This window comes from Phocoena sinus, chromosome 16, assembly GCF_008692025.1.
Source record: "Phocoena sinus isolate mPhoSin1 chromosome 16, mPhoSin1.pri, whole genome shotgun sequence".
Lineage (NCBI taxonomy): Eukaryota > Metazoa > Chordata > Mammalia > Artiodactyla > Phocoenidae > Phocoena > Phocoena sinus.
In genome coordinates, this window is record NC_045778.1 from 73,124,819 (window position 1) to 73,142,279 (window position 17,461).

General features: G+C 49.4%; 1 non-coding gene across 1 annotated transcript; it reads left to right on the forward strand.

The window, feature by feature from the left end:
* Nucleotides 1-269: 269 nt before the first annotated feature.
* TRNAE-CUC lies at nt 270-342 on the forward strand. Its single transcript has one exon. It is a non-coding gene; the product is annotated as a tRNA-Glu (tRNA).
* Nucleotides 343-17,461: the final 17,119 nt, after the last annotated feature.

Here is a 17,461-nt window from a genome sequence, read left to right on the forward strand (position 1 = left end):
CACACAACCAAATAAATAAATAACTAAATATTTAATAAATAAATAAATAATTAAAAAGTGCTTTCTAAAAAAAAAAGAACCTACTGTACAGCACAGGGAATGCTATTCAATACTCTGTAATGACCTATATGGGAACAGAATCTAAAAAAGAGTGGATAAGTGTATATGTATAACTGACTCACTTTGCTGTACAGCAGAAACTAACACAATGTTGTAAATCAACTATGCTCCGATAAAAAAATTAATAAAAAAATAATAAAATAGGGACCTCCCTGGTGGTCCAGTGGTTAAGACTTTGCACTCTCAATGCAGGGAGCCCAGGTTTGATCCCTGGTCAGGGAACTAGATCCTGCATGTTGCAACTAAGAGTCCGCATGCCGCAACTAAAGATCCCGCCTGCCACAATGAAGACCCAGCGCAGCCAAATAAGTAAATATTTAAAAAGAAAAATAGTCTACCTGTGACTATGTTTTTAAAAAGTAAACAAATACAATAAAACCAACAAAAAGAATGTCTTGGCCAAAGTTAAGGATGTTGTAGCAGACTGCAAGTTACCTCCCACTATCCTCCCAGTATCCCCTTCTTTTTTTTTTTTTTAAGAGAGCCCTGATTTTCAGGTGGACACAAGGGCACCCAGGTCAAAGATTCATTTCCTTGTCTCCTTTGCAGCTAGGAGAGTCATGTGACTGAACTGTCAAGAGATATGAGCAGAGGAGTTATAAAAATGAGTTAGGACTTCCCTGGTGGCGCAGCAGTTAAGAATCCACCTGCCAATGCAGGGGACACGGGTTCGATCCCTGGTCTGGGAAGATCCCACATGCTGCAGAGCAGCTAAGCCCATGCGCCACAACTACTGAGCCTGCGCTCTAGAGCCCGCAAGCCTCAACTACTGAGCCCACGCGCTGCAACTACTGAAGCCCGCATGCCTAGAGCCCGTGCTCCATGACAAGAGAAGCCACCACAATGAGAAGCCCATGCACTGCAACGAACAGTAGCCCCCACTCGCCGCAACTAGAGAAAGCCCGTGTGCAGCAACGAAGACCCAACGCAGCCAAAAATTTAAAAATATAAATTAATTAATTAAAAACAGAAAGCTTATTTAAAAAAAAAAGAATGACTTAGAGGTAGAATCTAGGGCTTAAATTGTAAGGCTGATGAGTTTTGCCTGCATCTTCGAGTCTTGGTGGGAAGGGGGTTACTGGGCAGAGTCAGCTGGTGGGGTTTGGCGGCAGAGAAATAAGGAGCCTAAAGGTGATAGCTTCAGAAACAGGCAACCTCCGACCCCAGGCCCCAGGAAGCCCTATCTGTGTCCCAGCACTTGAGCTGGAAGCTCCTCTGAAAATGAGATTTGGCCCTGGAGGATCTGGAAGCTGAGACAGATGGGAGCCCACGTGGGGCAGCTGGACCCTTGTCCTGGCTTTCCCCAATCCTTCCTATTCGGTCCGTCTGTAGGCAGCCTACAGGAATCTCTCACCAGTTGCCTTAAAGGTGACATCGTTCAGACAGGCTCAATGCCCAGTGTCTTTCCTTCCATAGCCCTTTGATCAGCCTTTCACAGGGCTGTGCAGCCAGCCAGTTCTATCAAGGACTGGAGCCCTCCTGAAACCTACAAGAATATCTAGCATTTGGTGGGGAGACAGTATTCATCAGAAATCGTGGTATGTCTTCCCAGTGCTGTGTTCCATGCAGCGCTAGTTCCAAAAAAAGGTATGGGGGAAGGTGGTTTTTCTCTGCCCAAATATATTTGGGAGATATTCCATGTTCTATCCTAATTTAGGAAATTCATACTCCATATTAACATATTAAAGCCTCTGAAAATTCCTGCAGTAAAGAAAACTCTTATACTTGAGGATTTTCCCAAATTGTTTAACCAGGAACGGTTTTTTTTTTCACAGAACACCTATTAACTTTTTTAGAACACACACAATTGGAAATGCTATCCTAGATGTAGGAAAAATATCTGACTTTGCTCCCTAATTATGTAAACTTTGCATCTGTTGGGATAACCACTGAGGTTTGTCATTATTACTACTTCTGGAATGACTACTTACTGATCTTGGAGTGAATTCCCTTTTGACTGAAAAAAATGCATAGTTTATTGCATTGCAGGGCCAAGGGGAATCTTTCTTGGAACATTCTATCACCTTCTTTCCTGATTTCATCAGTGTGTTTTGGACACTATTATTTGCATCTGAACCATTTATCCTGTTTTAGCTGCAAGTGATTCAAAGTTCAGACAACTAGTTCACGCATGATTTATTCACCAGACACTTATTAAGCCTCTACTACATGCCAGGACTCTGCTGGGCACTTTACACACAGTATTTCAAGTTCTCACAACATTGAAGGGAACTGTTAGTATACCCATTTCACAGGTGTGAAACTGAGGCTACTTAAGACTGAGTTACTTTCCCAAGATCACACAGGGATCAGAGCAGGAGCTGCATGGCTTGCCTGGTCTGGGAGCCTACACCCTCCCTCCTTGTCCTATGTCCCAGGGTTCTCAATTATCACCTGACCTGCATTTTTGACACTGCATGGGTTTCAACTTGGTGTCCCTAATTGGAATCAAATACTTCTGACTCTGGAAATAGATACTATTAACCAGCAACTCATGCATAGAATAAATGAGTGTATGTCATGAAGGACGTGTTGGGAAGGAGATGGGAGAGCAGGAAGCAGACTCCAGCCTCACAGAGGCCCCGTGACAGCTCTACCTGAACTAAAGCAGGGCTTGGGCAGGTGAAGAACTGAGCAGGGCACCTGGTGCCTGGGGAAAGGCCAGCTGCCCCTCTGACCCGGTCTACTGGAGGCCCACCAGGGCCAGATCTGATCATTCAAGAGAAGGCAGAATCTCTACATTTTGTGAAATCTGTAAGATTTCATCATTGACAACTGTAGTTGGTTGAATAGTCTCCTCCAAAAATTCGTGTCTACCTGGAAATGTGACCTTATCTAGAATGTGACCTTATCTAGACGTAGGGTCTTTACAGAGGTAATTGAGGATGGAGATGAGATCGTGCTGAATTAGGGTGGCCCCCAAATCCAGTGAGAGTGTCCTTGTAAGACACATACTTTTAGCGTTAACTAATCTGATTTAATACACAGTCACCTCAAAGACCACCTGCGAATCCCCGTCCTCCAAGAAGGCTCCCCAGACTCCCGGGGTGACCATCTCTTCCCACACATTCTCGTGGCACTTTGTTTCTGCCTCTGCTCTGGCACTCGGACCATCTGCTGGTTCTCGAGTGACATCTATGCTTGACTCTCCCTGCTGGCTGAGGCATCCCTGGAGGACTCGCCGTCATCTGGCTTTGGGTCCCCTTGGGTGCCTGAGCCAGGGCAGCAGATACTGAATTCTCTCCTGTTGAACTGAACGTGTGCTGGGTACTTCACTCCATCGACCTGAATCCAATACAGTAGCCTAATGAATGCACCTTCTGCCAGTTACCAGATCTCTGCGAATTGCGTCGCATGGGTGGAGGTTACAACAATGAAGTTGCCCATGGCCAGGGCCACAGTTCACAGAACCCCACCCTTTCAGCCCCGAATTGAGCATCACACACCACAGGAAACAACGGGGGGGCAGTTAGCTCCCAGCCCGGGAAAGGAGGTCTAACAACCCTCTTTCAGTGGGCAAACCCCCAGAAGCTTTCCCACTATGGGGTGGCTGGGCTGAGCGCTGTTTGGTCATTTCCAAGTGGTTGACTTGTTTGCACTTGACTTTGCTCGGTGCCTCAGGCAAATCAGAGCCACAGTCACACTAACGGGATTAGTCATGCACCCGCACCCCATGCACACACGTCTCATTCCCCTATTAAAAGCAGCACAGGCCTGACTGAGGCTGGCGGAGGAGCTCAGAGAGTGGCCGCCTCACCCCCTTGGACCCTCCAGACACAGGAAGGCAGATTTCATATAGGACACCCAGTTAAATTTGCATTTCAGATAAACAATAATCTCAGCATAAGTATACCCCGTGCAATATTTGTGACATGCTTAAAAAACGATTCAAATTTAACTGGGCATCATCCTGCATTTCGATTTGATAAACATGGTGAAGCTACTCAAGCAGGATCTTAAAATGCTGAAGCCCAGGATCCCTGAACTGCTTCCAGGGAGGGTCCTTATAAATGCCAGGAGGAAGATCAGAAAAACCATACTATGGAATCGTCTCAGCTATTCGGGGTTCACAAGTGAATATCCAAATATATGGCATTGGATAAAGCCCATTAGCACAGTTAAATTAATTCTCTACTTGACATAATAACACATCCGCTCTCCCTCACCTGTTCTTTCCAGGGGAAATATTTGACCACTTCCGTCAGTTACCTGCTTGAATGCCCGGGTATACCAACTGTGTGACAGTTACTGATTTTTTTTTTTTTTTTTTTGCAGTACGTGGGCCTCTCACTGTTGTGGCCTCTCCCATTGCAGAGCATAGGCTCAGCGAGCCCGCTCCACAGCATGTGGGATCCTCCCCGACCGGGGCACGAACCCGTGTCCCCTGCATCGGCAGGCGGACTCCCAACCCCTGCGCCACCAGGGAAGCCCAGTTATTGATTTTTGATGAATGACATAGCTCTCTCTTCTGGGCTATCACCGCTCTGTTTCAAACCTTACTTAATTGTTCGATGATTTCTGATGTGTTTTTTATTTCCTTTCCAGAGAAATAAATGCAAAGTGTTTATTCTCCAAAGGCCATAAACAAAGCTTGCGGGTCTGGTTTCTATGACAACCCCACTTGATACAGCAAACCTAGATTATCTCTAATGACAGACATGAAGCTTAAACTGCACATTCTGAATAAACAGTGCTCTGCTGACCTTTTATTGAAAAACGGAATACAGGGTGATTAGCATAATGTGTTTCATAAAAAGGAAAAACGTGTATTTGTGGGCATTATGCACCGGTGATTAGCCGCACTGCTAATCTTTAACAAACTGCTTGCCGGAGTGGAGCGTTTGGGAAATTAAGATTTGCCATCTATCATTTTCAAATTCAGTAAAGTCTGCGAAGGTAATTGCACTAAACAGTTTTCAAATAGCACATGCTGCTGTTTCTCTTACTTATTCAATTGAGTCCTTTAGCAGGGGAGTAAGAAGCGAGAGGGAAATTTTACCCATCGAACCAAAAAAATAATAATTGTCGGCTCCAATAGCTATTCTGAAACACTCTCTGCCTCTTAAGCCCCTAATGTAATTCCTGGAGGAGGCCTTGGGTCTTGTTTCCTGGCAGCAACCTCCTGGAAACTGCTCGTTAGCGGTACGATGGGAGCCTGGGTTGGTTAACCAGAGATGGGGTCCGGGGCTGGCCTGCCCACTGGATACCTGGGACCAAGTTCTCTGCCATCATCAACTGCAAAGTGAAGGGCTGGAGCGTTTGGGCTCTGGAGGAAGCTACCTGGTTCAAATCCTGGCTTTGCCTCTTACCTCCTTAGGACCTTGGGCAAATCACCTGGCCTCTCCAAGACTCGGTTCCCTTTGCTACAAAACGGGAATTATATTCAGTGGGAATTGGGTTCTAGTCATAGGACCCACTTCATAGGATCATGACAAGGATGAAAGAAAGCAACATGCAATAGCTTGCAGACCAGCCCTCAGTGAACTTCATTGCTCGGAGCTCAGGTCCTACTTGTTTCTGTGGGAGTGTGTTCATAACAGGACTTCTACAAATAGCTCTTTGAGCTCTAACGGAACACTGTGGAATATGGGAACAGCATTCACTTATTCCTTCACCCACATCTGCTGAGCGTTGGCTACGCAGGGATACGACGCTGATTATGACAGGGTCAAACAGAATCTGACACTGATGCTCTCAGCTGTGTGATTTTGTACACGTTATTCAGCCTCTAAGAAGAAGTCATATTTATGTCACTCCATCCTCGTAACAACTCTAGGGGAAGGAGAGCCTTCTCATCATCCCCATTTTGCACCTGTGAAAACTGAGGCTCAGAGCGATGACGAGGTGGCTGGGTAGGGTGCACTGGAGCTTATCATAGCACTTTCAGTTGTCACAATGCCTGCCCCGCCCCCCCGGTGCTCTCACCTGACCCCCAGCCTTAGGAGGTAGGTATTACAGTGACCCAGTGTCCTCGGCCACCCCTGCAGGTGGTACCATCTGGGGACCTCCATGACCACTGAGCCTGCATCTCACCAGCTCGAGGCCACCACCCTCAGGGTCTCGGCCTCTTTGAACCTTGTTCCCGGGTGTTCCTGGGGCTCCTGTGAGCTCAGGCACACTCTCTACTCACCTTCCCCTACTCTGGCCTCTTCACTGCTGTCCACAAGCCCCTCAGGGGACATGTCCCACCCTGCCCTTGCACTGGTGTTCAGACACCATTTCCCAGAGCACAAAACCCTCTAGGTGCTGGCCAGCCATGTTCCTCCGCCCTGGCAGGATCCAGGCTCAAACAGCACAGGGGCCCTCCTGGTTAGGGTCCCACATTGTCCCCAGAGCCCCAAGCAGCCCTACTTGAGCCTCACACCTTGCAAAGTTTCCCCAAAGCAGCCACTTCTGTTTCCTGCTTCTAGGGACTCAGAGCCAGTCCTTGGAGGTGAGGGTGGGACGGCAGACAGGGTCCTCCCTCCCCAGGGCCCCTCTCAGCCTCAGGCACACAGTGCCCAAATCGTGTTTCTCCTTCTTGGGCCAAATAGAAAATATCCCTCATGCATATCTATTTTTTAAATTTCCTGCCTGCCGAATAACCTCAAACCCAAGCAGCCCCTGAGCTGCAAGACGAGATGGCTGCACTATTATTATCCCCATTTCTCAGAGGAGACGCTAGGCTCGGGAGGCCAGGTCGCTTGCCTGAGGTCACCCCACGCTAATAAAGGGTGCAGCCGAGGCCTGCAGCTCACGGGGCTGACACCAAATCCAAACCCAATGTCTTCCCAGCCTGCCCCTCAATGCCAGTAGGAGCTAAAGTGCCCAAATTCCATACATGCACAGGAATTGTACAAACTTCCGATTTTTCTGGGTCACCAACCACACTTATTTTTACAGGCTCAGCTTCCTTTTATTTATTTGTTTGTTTGTTTATTTTTGGCTGTGTTGGTTCTTTGTTGCTGCTCGCGGGCTTTCTCTAGTTGTGGCGAGCAGGGGGCTACTCTTCGTTGCGGTGTGCGGGCTCTAGGCGCATGGGCTTCAGTAGTTGTGGCGCATGGGCTCTAGAGCGCAGGCTCAGTAGTTGTGGTGCACGGGCTTAGTTGCTCCACGGCATGTGGGATCTTCCAGGACTAGGGCTCGAACCCATGTCCCCCGCATTGGCCACTTAACCACTGCGCCACCAGGGAAGTCCTCAGCTTCCTTTTAAAGCACAGGGTCTTAGTTGCTCCGACAACTGATTATCTTTCAGAACATAACTGCCAACAGGACCCAAATGAGTAAATCTGCAAAATGTTTCACTTCCAGAGAGCAGCCACAGGTCAGCAGAGACCCTGGCAAACGGGCTGTCACCAACGTCTCGGGCCAGGGCTGGTGTCCTCCCCGGCTCTGTGAGCCCTCCGCTCAGGTCACCTGGAGCACACCCCACCTCTTTCTTTTCAGTAGAGACATCCATCTCCTCCCAGCAGGTGAGAGGCGCCGCTGGCCTCCTAGGTAATTCAGTTACTCCCGCTTCTGCGAGCAAACTCTCCTTACTTCCCTGGACTAAACCATCCTTGTCGTGGAGAAAACTCCGGGTTTCTCCAGGAAGCTGGGGCAGCACCACATCTGGCTTTGGCCCAAGTTTCCCAGTTAGAATCCAAATATGCACAACTAGAGCCCCAAACTGGCTGCATGTGAAACACAACAGTTCTGTGACCCAGCAGACAGGACGGCCTTGAGATTCAGAGTCCTTAAGGAGAAGCCACCGCCAGCCTTCCTGGAGAGTGACAGAGAACATGGCACCAGCGTTCACTCCAGCAGGTGTACATGGAGGCCTGGCTGGGGAGGAGGGAGAACCCAGGGAGGAAGAGAGGGCATCTGCTCCCCATTCCCAGGACAAAACTCATCCAAAGCCCTGCATCCCAAATAGAGTGTGGAAAGGGGGAAATACTAACTTTACGGTAGAGAGACCTGGCGGGCAGCCCCTAACCCAGTGACCACCTGCTTAACAGCAGCAGTGAGAAGTCACGTTGGTATCCTGAGCCCTTGGATACGATGCATTGAGAAGACTTCACCTCTGCGGTCTTCATCCCCAGATCCATAAGCTCAGTCTCCTCGGGAGAAAACGTCAGTTATACCCCTGCTGACGAACATTCTACGAACCATCTGACAGCCTCTCTACAAAAATGTCCAGGTAATGAAAGGCAGGGAAACATGGCAAAAACTGTCACAGACTGGAGGAGACGCACGATGACTATAAATGAGATAAGGACACACGATGACTAAAAGCAATGTAGGATCCTAGACTGGATCCTAGAACAGAAAACGGACATCAGTAGGGAAAACTGGGGAAATCTGAATAAAGTCTGTACTTTCGTTAATAGTGACGCAGCAATGATAATTTCTTAGTTTTGGTAAATGCACCGCACCGTAGGTATGTAAGGTGTTAACATGAAACTAGATGGGGGCACACAGGAAAGTTGTATTATCTTTGCAAATCTTGGGTTAATCTAAAACCATTTCAAAATAAAAAGTTTTAAAATAAACCCCCCTCCAAAAACATTGAACCTATTTTTTTTCAATCCTTGTCTTCTCATAACAGTGCTTCAGGGCAGGCATCTGACAGCCTGGGCTCCACAATAAAGTCACTGAAATTGTCTCCTTTCCCTCCACCCAATGGCTCTTTGCCTTCCTCTCCTGGTTGTTCTGTTCCCCTTTGTCCCGCGCCAACCCAACCTGCCCATCCTCATCTGTGGATTTCACTTTCCTGTCCCTTCTTCCACAGGGAACAGAGCCCATCTTTGTAGGGAGAGACAAGGCCTCCAATCTTATGAGACTGAGCCCATTCCCCAGGGTAGGTGGCCCAGGACCAGACCTGGCCAGTCAGCTCACACCCTCTACCTGGCTGCAAGGATGGGTTCAGACTTTGGTCCTTCACCCGGGCTTTACTGAGTGAGAGTCAGGGCTGGGATGTTTCCTAAAATTACTAGAAGATGGGCTTCCCTGGTGGCGCAGTGGTTGGGGGTCCGCCTGCCGATGCGGGGGGCACGGGTTCGTGCCCCGGTCCGGGAGGATCCCGCATGCCGCGGTGTGGCTGGGCCTGTGGGCTATGGCCGCTGGGCCTGCGCGTCCGGAGCCTGTGCTCCGCAATGGGAGAGGCCACAGCAGTGGGAGGACCACGTACCGCAAAAAAAAAAAAAAAAAAAAAAAAATTACTAGAAGAGAGGCAGACTCTTTCCAATGGGGTTGCTAAGCTAGTGGAATATAAACCTGTGGTTGGGGTAGGGGGCACCACATGGAAAGCTGCCCCCCTTCCAGAATGAAAACAACCACAAGGGAAGCAGGTGAGCAATGGAGAGAGAACTGCTGACTTGGTTTGAGCCCCTGGGCCCAGCCATGCTGCAGGCTAGTGCCATCATCAGAATTTTTCAGTTCCGTAAGTCAATATTTCCCCCTTTTGGGTTAAACTAGTTAGAGCTGAGTTTCTGTTGCTCACAACCTCCAATGCTGAGCCTTCCCAGGTGGCAAACTCTGCAAGTCTCTCCTCCCCTCTCCAGAGGTTTTACACTCCCCTCCCCCAACCACTGGGACCAACTGTGCCTGAAGCAGGAGGGATGGGATGGCTCCAACCAGCCCTCTGGGGCGCTGACCTAACATAGGAGTTTAGGTTTCCCCAGAAGCAGCCCCTGAGATAAGGATGCAAGTGCCAGGAGTTGATCAAGGTGGTCCCAGGAAGCACAGGTAGGGGAGCGGGAGAAGGAGAGAGGGAAGGATATGTCCACAAGAAGGTCATCGCCATGAGCAACCGGGGTTCGGTCCTTCTGGGGACCTCTAGGAGAGGGTGCAGACCACTGCTCTGAGTTGCCCACCTAAGGGCCAAGCAAGCTGCGGGTTTATACACCAAAGGTCACCCATCCCGCATTGCGGGCTGCTCCTGAAGACATTAGTTAATCAATTAGCGTTTCCAGACTACCCCATGTACAGGGTGAGCACACGTCCAGGCAGAGTAGCAGGTGCTTCCACGAAGAACCAATTGGCGTGCTTGGGAAGGTGAGTGCCCAGGAGGTGGGCGGGCACAGCATCCAGGGGACCGGGCTCCTGCTCAGCTGTCCATCCTCCGGGGAATCCCCCCTCCCCAAGTCCCAGGCTTTGTGCTCTGCCTTCTCATCAACACCCCAGACCTCCACACCCTTGGGACCACACCCTGTGAATAAGGGTACTCTCTGTCCATACAGGTATCCCTGTCCCAGCAGCGCTGGCCCCACCCCAGCCGGAAGCTCTGGTTCCTCCAGGGGTACCCCTGGAACAGGAGTTAACCTGGCTCTCTGACCCTGTAACTTCTTCTCCTCTGTCGAACCCTTCTGTCCCCAACTCCCTTCCCTTCTTGCACAGGCCCCTCCCTCACCAGAGCACCTCATCCCAACATTCCTGCAGCTCCGAAAACCCCACCTCCTCTAAGACACCTTCCCAGCCTTATCCTCCCTGGAGAAAAACAAGTGAATGGAATTCAACTGGAAAGAACAGTTTATTTAACAAATGATGCTAGCCCAAGTGGATATCTTTCTGGATGAAAACAGTGTCAGATCCCTACCTCAAACTATAAATTCTATTGGCAAAAATAAGTTCTAGTTGGAATAAATGTTACCTGCAAAAAGAAAAACAAGAAAAATCATATAATTTGGGAGACAAGAAAATACAAAGTAGGTATTGGGGAATATATTTTAATGGAGCTAGGAAATTCAAAGTGTATAAAAGAAAAAAAAGGACATACCTTAGCCAAGAAATACTAAATTCTTGGATGGCAAAAGATACAGTAAATTAAGCAAACAGACAACTATTTACGGAAAATATTTACATTTGACAGAGAAAGTGTCAATATCTGTCCTATATAAAGAGTTCTCATAAATTTACAATAGGAAGACAATAGAAAAGTGGGCAAAGGATATGGACATAAATTTGACATAAATTCACTAAAGGTCAAATCTAAATGGCCAATAAATATATGAAGGCCAAAAAAAAAAAATAAGCAAGTAGAAAAAAGCACCTGGGAGACACAGGGACTTGATCTGAAGCCAGCTACTCATTTCCACCAGAAGCTGCACAGCACAGAGCATAAGAACCAGGGCAGTGCAGAAACACAGACCCCGCTTCAAACTCCAGTTCACCACTGACCAGGTGTGTCAACTCAACCTGCTCGCCTAATAAAACAGGGATGACAACAGAGCCCAGCTCTCAGGACTGTGAAAAAGTGCGATGAGATGCTGTTTGTAATACACTCTGCACGCACAGTGACTGACAGGCAGTAACCCCTCCATCCACACTAACTGTGCACATAACATCATTGCCTGGTCTCGGAAGGTGAGAAAGCACCTTTCGAATGGTTGCAGTGAAGTCCCAGCTCAGAACCATCTGCCATGGGAGGGCTTTGTTATGGGTTGAACAGTGTCCACCATAAAAATGCATTGAAGTCTTAACCCCCGCTATCTCAAAATGTGAACTTATGTGAAAACAGGGTCATTGCAGATGTGATTAGTTAAGATGAGGTCACATGGAGCTAGGATGGGATTCTAATCCATACAACTCGCAGTTTTATAAGAAGGAGAAGAGACACAGAGACAGCACACAGAGGTAAGGCGGTCATGTGAAGACAAAGGCAGAGATTGGCGTGATGCTGTCACAAGAAGCTACCAGAGACAAGGAGGGATCCTCCCCTACGGGCGTCAAAGGGAGCACGGCCCTGCCGACACCTTGATTGCAGGCTTCCAGCCTTCAGAACTCTGAGACAAAAATTGTCTGTTGTTTTAAATCACCCTGTTTATGGTACCTTGTTACAGCAGCCCTAGGAAACTAATACAGATTTTATTTGGTTTTTAAGTTTTGAAAGAAAAGTCAATTCAGTCTCAATGATGTGAACAGTGTGGCCAGTCACTTTTAGGGGAAAAGGGTTCCTGGAACTACAGGAAGTTGATGGGGGTAATGTGAAAATATGCTATGAAAAGGGTTCCCTGGTCAGGTAGTCAGGGAAACACTGGCCTACACAAAGTTCCAAGGACTCCTTGATTGCGGGACTGCACGAGGCCCTTTGTGTGTGAACATGCTTTGTGAACGCCCAGGAGGGGACACAGGAGTAGTCTTGCCCTCGGTTTTCTTGTTTTTGTTTGTTTGCTTTTTTTGGAAAAGGGATGGCTTTAATGCGCTGAGCAGAATTTTACATAAAATCGGAAATCTATGATTCGTCCCCACTCTAATTAGTAAAAAAAAAAAAAAAAAAAAAAAAAAATCCAAGATTCATCGCAAGGCATGTGAAATTCGGCCCCAATTCAGAGACGGCACAGATCTGCGGTCCAGCCTCGGGCGCTGCGCCACAGAACCCTCTTCTTGGGGCCGCTGGTGGGACTCTTGTACAGAGTGGAGTTTGGAAAGGACTGCAAGAGAGAATACGGGCTGAAGGAGAAAAGGACCCTCCCCCAGGAGTCACAGCCCTGCTAGGTGACACATTTCCTCCCTGGGGGGCAGTCTAGGGGGGCTTCAGGGCTCAAGGTCTGTAGGCTGTGGCATCTACAGGCCTGTAGCCACGAGCACTACCTCCAGTCTCATTTCTTATCCCAATTCCTGCATCTCCTGCCTCAGCCCCTCCTCATCCCCCCACATTCACACACACATTTTATTTTCTGTCCTCCATGGCAACGGGTCTCTTGTTTTTATCTGGACAGTTTTCTTGCTGGCCATCCCACCCCCACCCGTCAGCTGGCATTTAACCTCACCTAATAGCTTTAGTTTGATGGGGGAATGATGTGACTCCTTAAAAAAGAAAAAAAAGATTTCCAAATGCTGAGTCATTCACCCGGGGGAGTAGCGCCTAAGGGAGAAGTAGGTCAGCCCCGGGCAGAGCCTTCCTGCCCCACCCGGACAGAATAAGGCCAGCTTGAGGGTGGCCAGGGCTGTTCTGAGTCCTTCCTGTGGGTTCACTCATTTACCCTGTGAGTCTCTCCATCTTCCATATAAGAAACTGAGGCACAGGGAGGCAAGGAGGGATGGAAACCCAGCAACCAGGCTGCAGTGCTGACCAGACACTACAGCAAGAGACTCGAGTTAACATTCATTCATTCATCAAACATCTAGTGAGCAGGCCCTACCCTGAAGACGATTGCATCGGTGGAGGAGATGGACAAGTAGAGCCCCACTTATACCAGTGGGTGGTCAACATCTGCTGGGAGGAAGCCCAGGGTGCCATGGGCATCCAGACAGAGAGGCATCCAGCCTGGATGTGGGGAGCAGTCAGGGAGAGCTTCCTGGAGGAAATGGTCACTGAGCCAGGTCCTGAGAATAAGTGGGAGTTGGCCAAGTAGAAGGGCGTTCCAGCCCAAGGAAGCACATGTGTAGGGGGTTAGAGACCAGAAGACAGCAAGGGCCTTTGGGGGAACTTAGGCAGGAGGACGGCCAGCAAGAGGCTAAAGCCAGCTAGAGCCAAGCAAACTCTCTGGCCCACAGCTACACATCAAGTTGGAAAGTCTAGATTTGAGTCCTGACTCTGTTTCTAGCTGTGTGACCCTGGGCAAGTTAAACAACCTCTCTGGGCCTCAGCTTCCACATCTGGAATGTGCAGAAAGGAACAGTACCTTCCACAGAGGGCTGTTGTGAGAGAGAAATGAGCTACCAAGTATCAAGCAGTTGACCTGGACAGAGGAAGCGCCTGCGCAGTGCTGTCATCACCATCAGCTGGCAGGAGTCAGCCCAGCAGCTGACAAAGCACAAAGCTACTCAGCCCTGCACACAGGTCCACCAAAGCACAAAGGCGGGCTTGAGGCTCCCACAAAGGAGAAGAAGAATGTCTTCAAGCCAGCGAGACCCCAGGAAAATCCACCTTCCTGCCACTGACGGCAAACATCCAGGTTGCCTCCTCCGTCCCAAGATGAGGCTTTGCCAAGAAATTCCACTGAGATTCCAAGAAAGTTCACTTTGAGTTTCTCCCAGTCCTAAATAGGAACACACACACACACAGCACGGGGGGAAAACCCAGAGCTTGTTTGTCCTCTCCCCACGATGGAGAAGCACCATGACGCCTGCCTCTTACCCGGCCAAGTGCGGGCGGGGCAAGATGGTGGAAGGTGGCCATGGAATCCACCCCACCCACCATGGGGGTGTCACCGTGCACTGGGAGCAGGCAGAGGGCAGAGGAGGCTGTGACATGTGGTCATCTCTCCCCGAGCCTTGAGAATGTGAAAGGGATGCAGGTGACTCAGATCTGGAGCGGGGGCTACCTGCACCTGCACCGTTTCCCACAAAGATGCATGGAAATCTTCCTAGAGAACGTCTCAGGTGGACATTCAGCCACCCCAGGCTAGTGCCCCAGTCCTTTAACACAGGCTCCCGGAACTGATTCTCTGCCACTCTGGGTGAGAAATGCCATCTGACGCAGAGCTACAGCTCCTTGACCCGTGACCTCGGTGTCCCCTCTGCCTTTCAGACTCAGTCACCAGTGGCTTTCAGGTGTGGGGCCTTTAGGGACTTTCCACCCCCTCACTTGTTCCCGTAAACCAATTCTTCTCCCTATCGTGCGCCACTCCTTCTCCCTATCGAAACCAATTCTTCTCCCTATCGTGCGCCACTCCTTCTCCCTATCGAAACCAATTCTTGGAGTTTTTCAGTTGACGGGGACTTGCCAGACAGCGGGTAATTTTCCAGTTGCCCGTAACAGGTATACGCCCTAACCGCCACAATGAACAGACAACTATAACGGCCAGAAGGTGGGACAAAAGTTCCTAAGCCAATGAATTCAAAAGTCACCACATTTACCCAATCATTGTGAGAATATACCCGCCCTATGAGTAAATAAACCTATAAAAAGTATGTGATTCCGCTTTTAGGGGTTCCCCATCGGCCTCCTGCGTGAGGTTCAGGGAACCCCGGTGCATCGGCTCCTAATAAACCTCTTGCGTGTTGCAACGGCTCTCGACTCTTGGCGGTTCTTGGGCGAGTTGGAATCCCTCGTAGACCGCTTGGGTCTAACATTTGGGGGCTCGTCCGGGATCCCCACTCGCCCCCGGGTCACAAGAACATCGGGAGTCGGAGGTATCAGGTAGGCTCGAGCCCAATTGTCTGTTTGTTTGTCGTTTGTTTGTTGCTAGCCGCCATTAGGAAAAAGCCGTGCGAACCGGCTTGCTGTGGAATCTGTATTGGACTCCTGGCTAGGCAGACGTGCCGAAAGCTGGTGTCCACGGGCCCCGGGGGACGCCCTGGTGGTCCCATCTGGAAGGAGAAACAAATTTTGTCTCCCCTTCATCTGGTTCTGGCAGGTTATATAAGCTGCCATCTGAATTTGAGTTGGTTTCGGGTTTAAGTTCGCGGCGGCTGGTTCTGGCAGGTTATATAAGCTGCCATCTGAATTTGAGTTGGTTTCGGGTTTAAGTTCGCGGCGGCAATATCAATGTGTGTCTTTTGAAATTTTATTGTTTTTCTGTACTATTATCTTTCTTTTGACGGACGACAATGGGACAAACTATGACGACTCCTCTTTCTCTTACCCTAAGCCACTGGACCGAAGTTAGGGCTAGGGCCCACAACCTTTCGGTAGAAGTAAGGAAAGGAAAATGGCAAACGCTGTGTACCTCTGAGTGGCCTACATTTCAGACAGGGTGGCCACCCGAAGGATCTTTTTTGTTAGATAAGGTTGGGCTAGTCAAGTCTAGGGTCTTTAACACAGGACCCCACGGACACCCAGACCAGATACCATATATCTTGGTCTGGGAAGATCTAGTTCTCTCCCCGCCTCCGTGGGTCCGGCCCTTTGTTTCCTCAACAGGCACGTCTGCATGCGCTCCAGCACAATCGGAGATATTGGCCCTGAAGAAAACCCCAGACACGGAAAAGTCATCTGCTGCCCCGGACCCGCCAAAGGCGATATATCCTGACCTGCAGTCTGATTTGCTTCTTCTAGATTCCCCACCTCCTTATCCTCCGGCCCTAAATCCCATGTCGCCCCTAGGACCCCCAGCTTCACAACCCTCCACACCAGTAGGGCCACCTGTTATGGCGGAAAGGGGGGGTCCCTCGGCGGGCACCAGAAGCCGGAGGGCTGTTTCCCCGGATTCTACTGCTTTACCCCTTAGAGAATATGGCCCCCCCGATAACCACGGGAATAGACCCCTTCAATACTGGCCCTTTTCCTCTGCAGATCTTTATAATTGGAAGATGCATAACCCTACTTTCTCTAAAAACCCACAGGCTCTTACTGCTTTAATAGAGTCTCTTGTCTTCTCCCACCAACCCACCTGGGATGATTGTCAACAGCTCCTCCAGACTCTCCTCACAACTGAGGAGAGGCAACGGGTTCTCCTGGAGGCTAAAAAGAATGTGTTAGCCGCCAATGGACAACCTACCCAGTTGCCTAACGAGATTGATGCCGGGTTTCCACTCGTCAGGCCGAATTGGGACTTTAATACCCCGGAAGGTAAGGAGCACCTGAAAATGTATCGCCAGGCTCTGGTGGCGGGTCTCCATGGAGCGGCCAGGCGCCCCACGAATTTGGCTAAGGTAAGAGAGGTAACTCAGGGGCCCCAGGAATCGCCAACCGTGTTCCTAGAACGCTTAATGGAGGCTTTTAGACGATTCACTCCTTATGATCCAACTTCTGAGGAACATAAGGCCACCATAGCAATGGCCTTTATTGACCAGGCGGCCCCTGATATTAGAAAAAAGTTACAAAGGCTGGATGGCCTACAAGGTTTCTCCCTTCAGGACTTAGTAAAAGAGGCAGATAAGGTATATAATAAGAGGGAGACAGAAGAAGAAAGAGAAGAAAGAAAGCAGAAGGAACAAGAGGCTCGTGAGGTAAGATGAGATAAGAGGCAAGAAAGACATTTGAGTAAGATACTGGCCACTGTAGTCAGAGGAGGAAACAGTAGAGACAGAAATAGACAGGAAGGGCGAACAACGGATAGAAGGCGGCCATTAGACAAGGACCAATGTGCCTACTGTAAAGAAAAAGGTCATTGGGCAAGAGAATGCCCTAAAAAAAGGAACGGGGGAAGGATCACTAAGCCTTTTCATCTGTACGTGGCCGAGAATAAAGGTATTGCAAAGGGAGTACTAACTCAGAAACTGGGCCCCTGGAATCGCCCGGTTGCGTACCTATCAAAGAAATTGGATCCTGTGGCAGCAGGATGGCCCGCCTGTTTAAAAATAATCGCCGCGGTGGCCGCTTTGGTCAAAGATGCTGACAAACTGACTTTGGGGCAGAACCTAACGATAACAGCCCCCCTTGCATTAGAAAATGTAATTCGCCAGCCACCCGACAGATGGCTAACAAATGCCAGGATGACTCATTACCAAGCCCTGCTGTTAAACTCAGATCGTATTAAGTTTACCTCAGCCACAG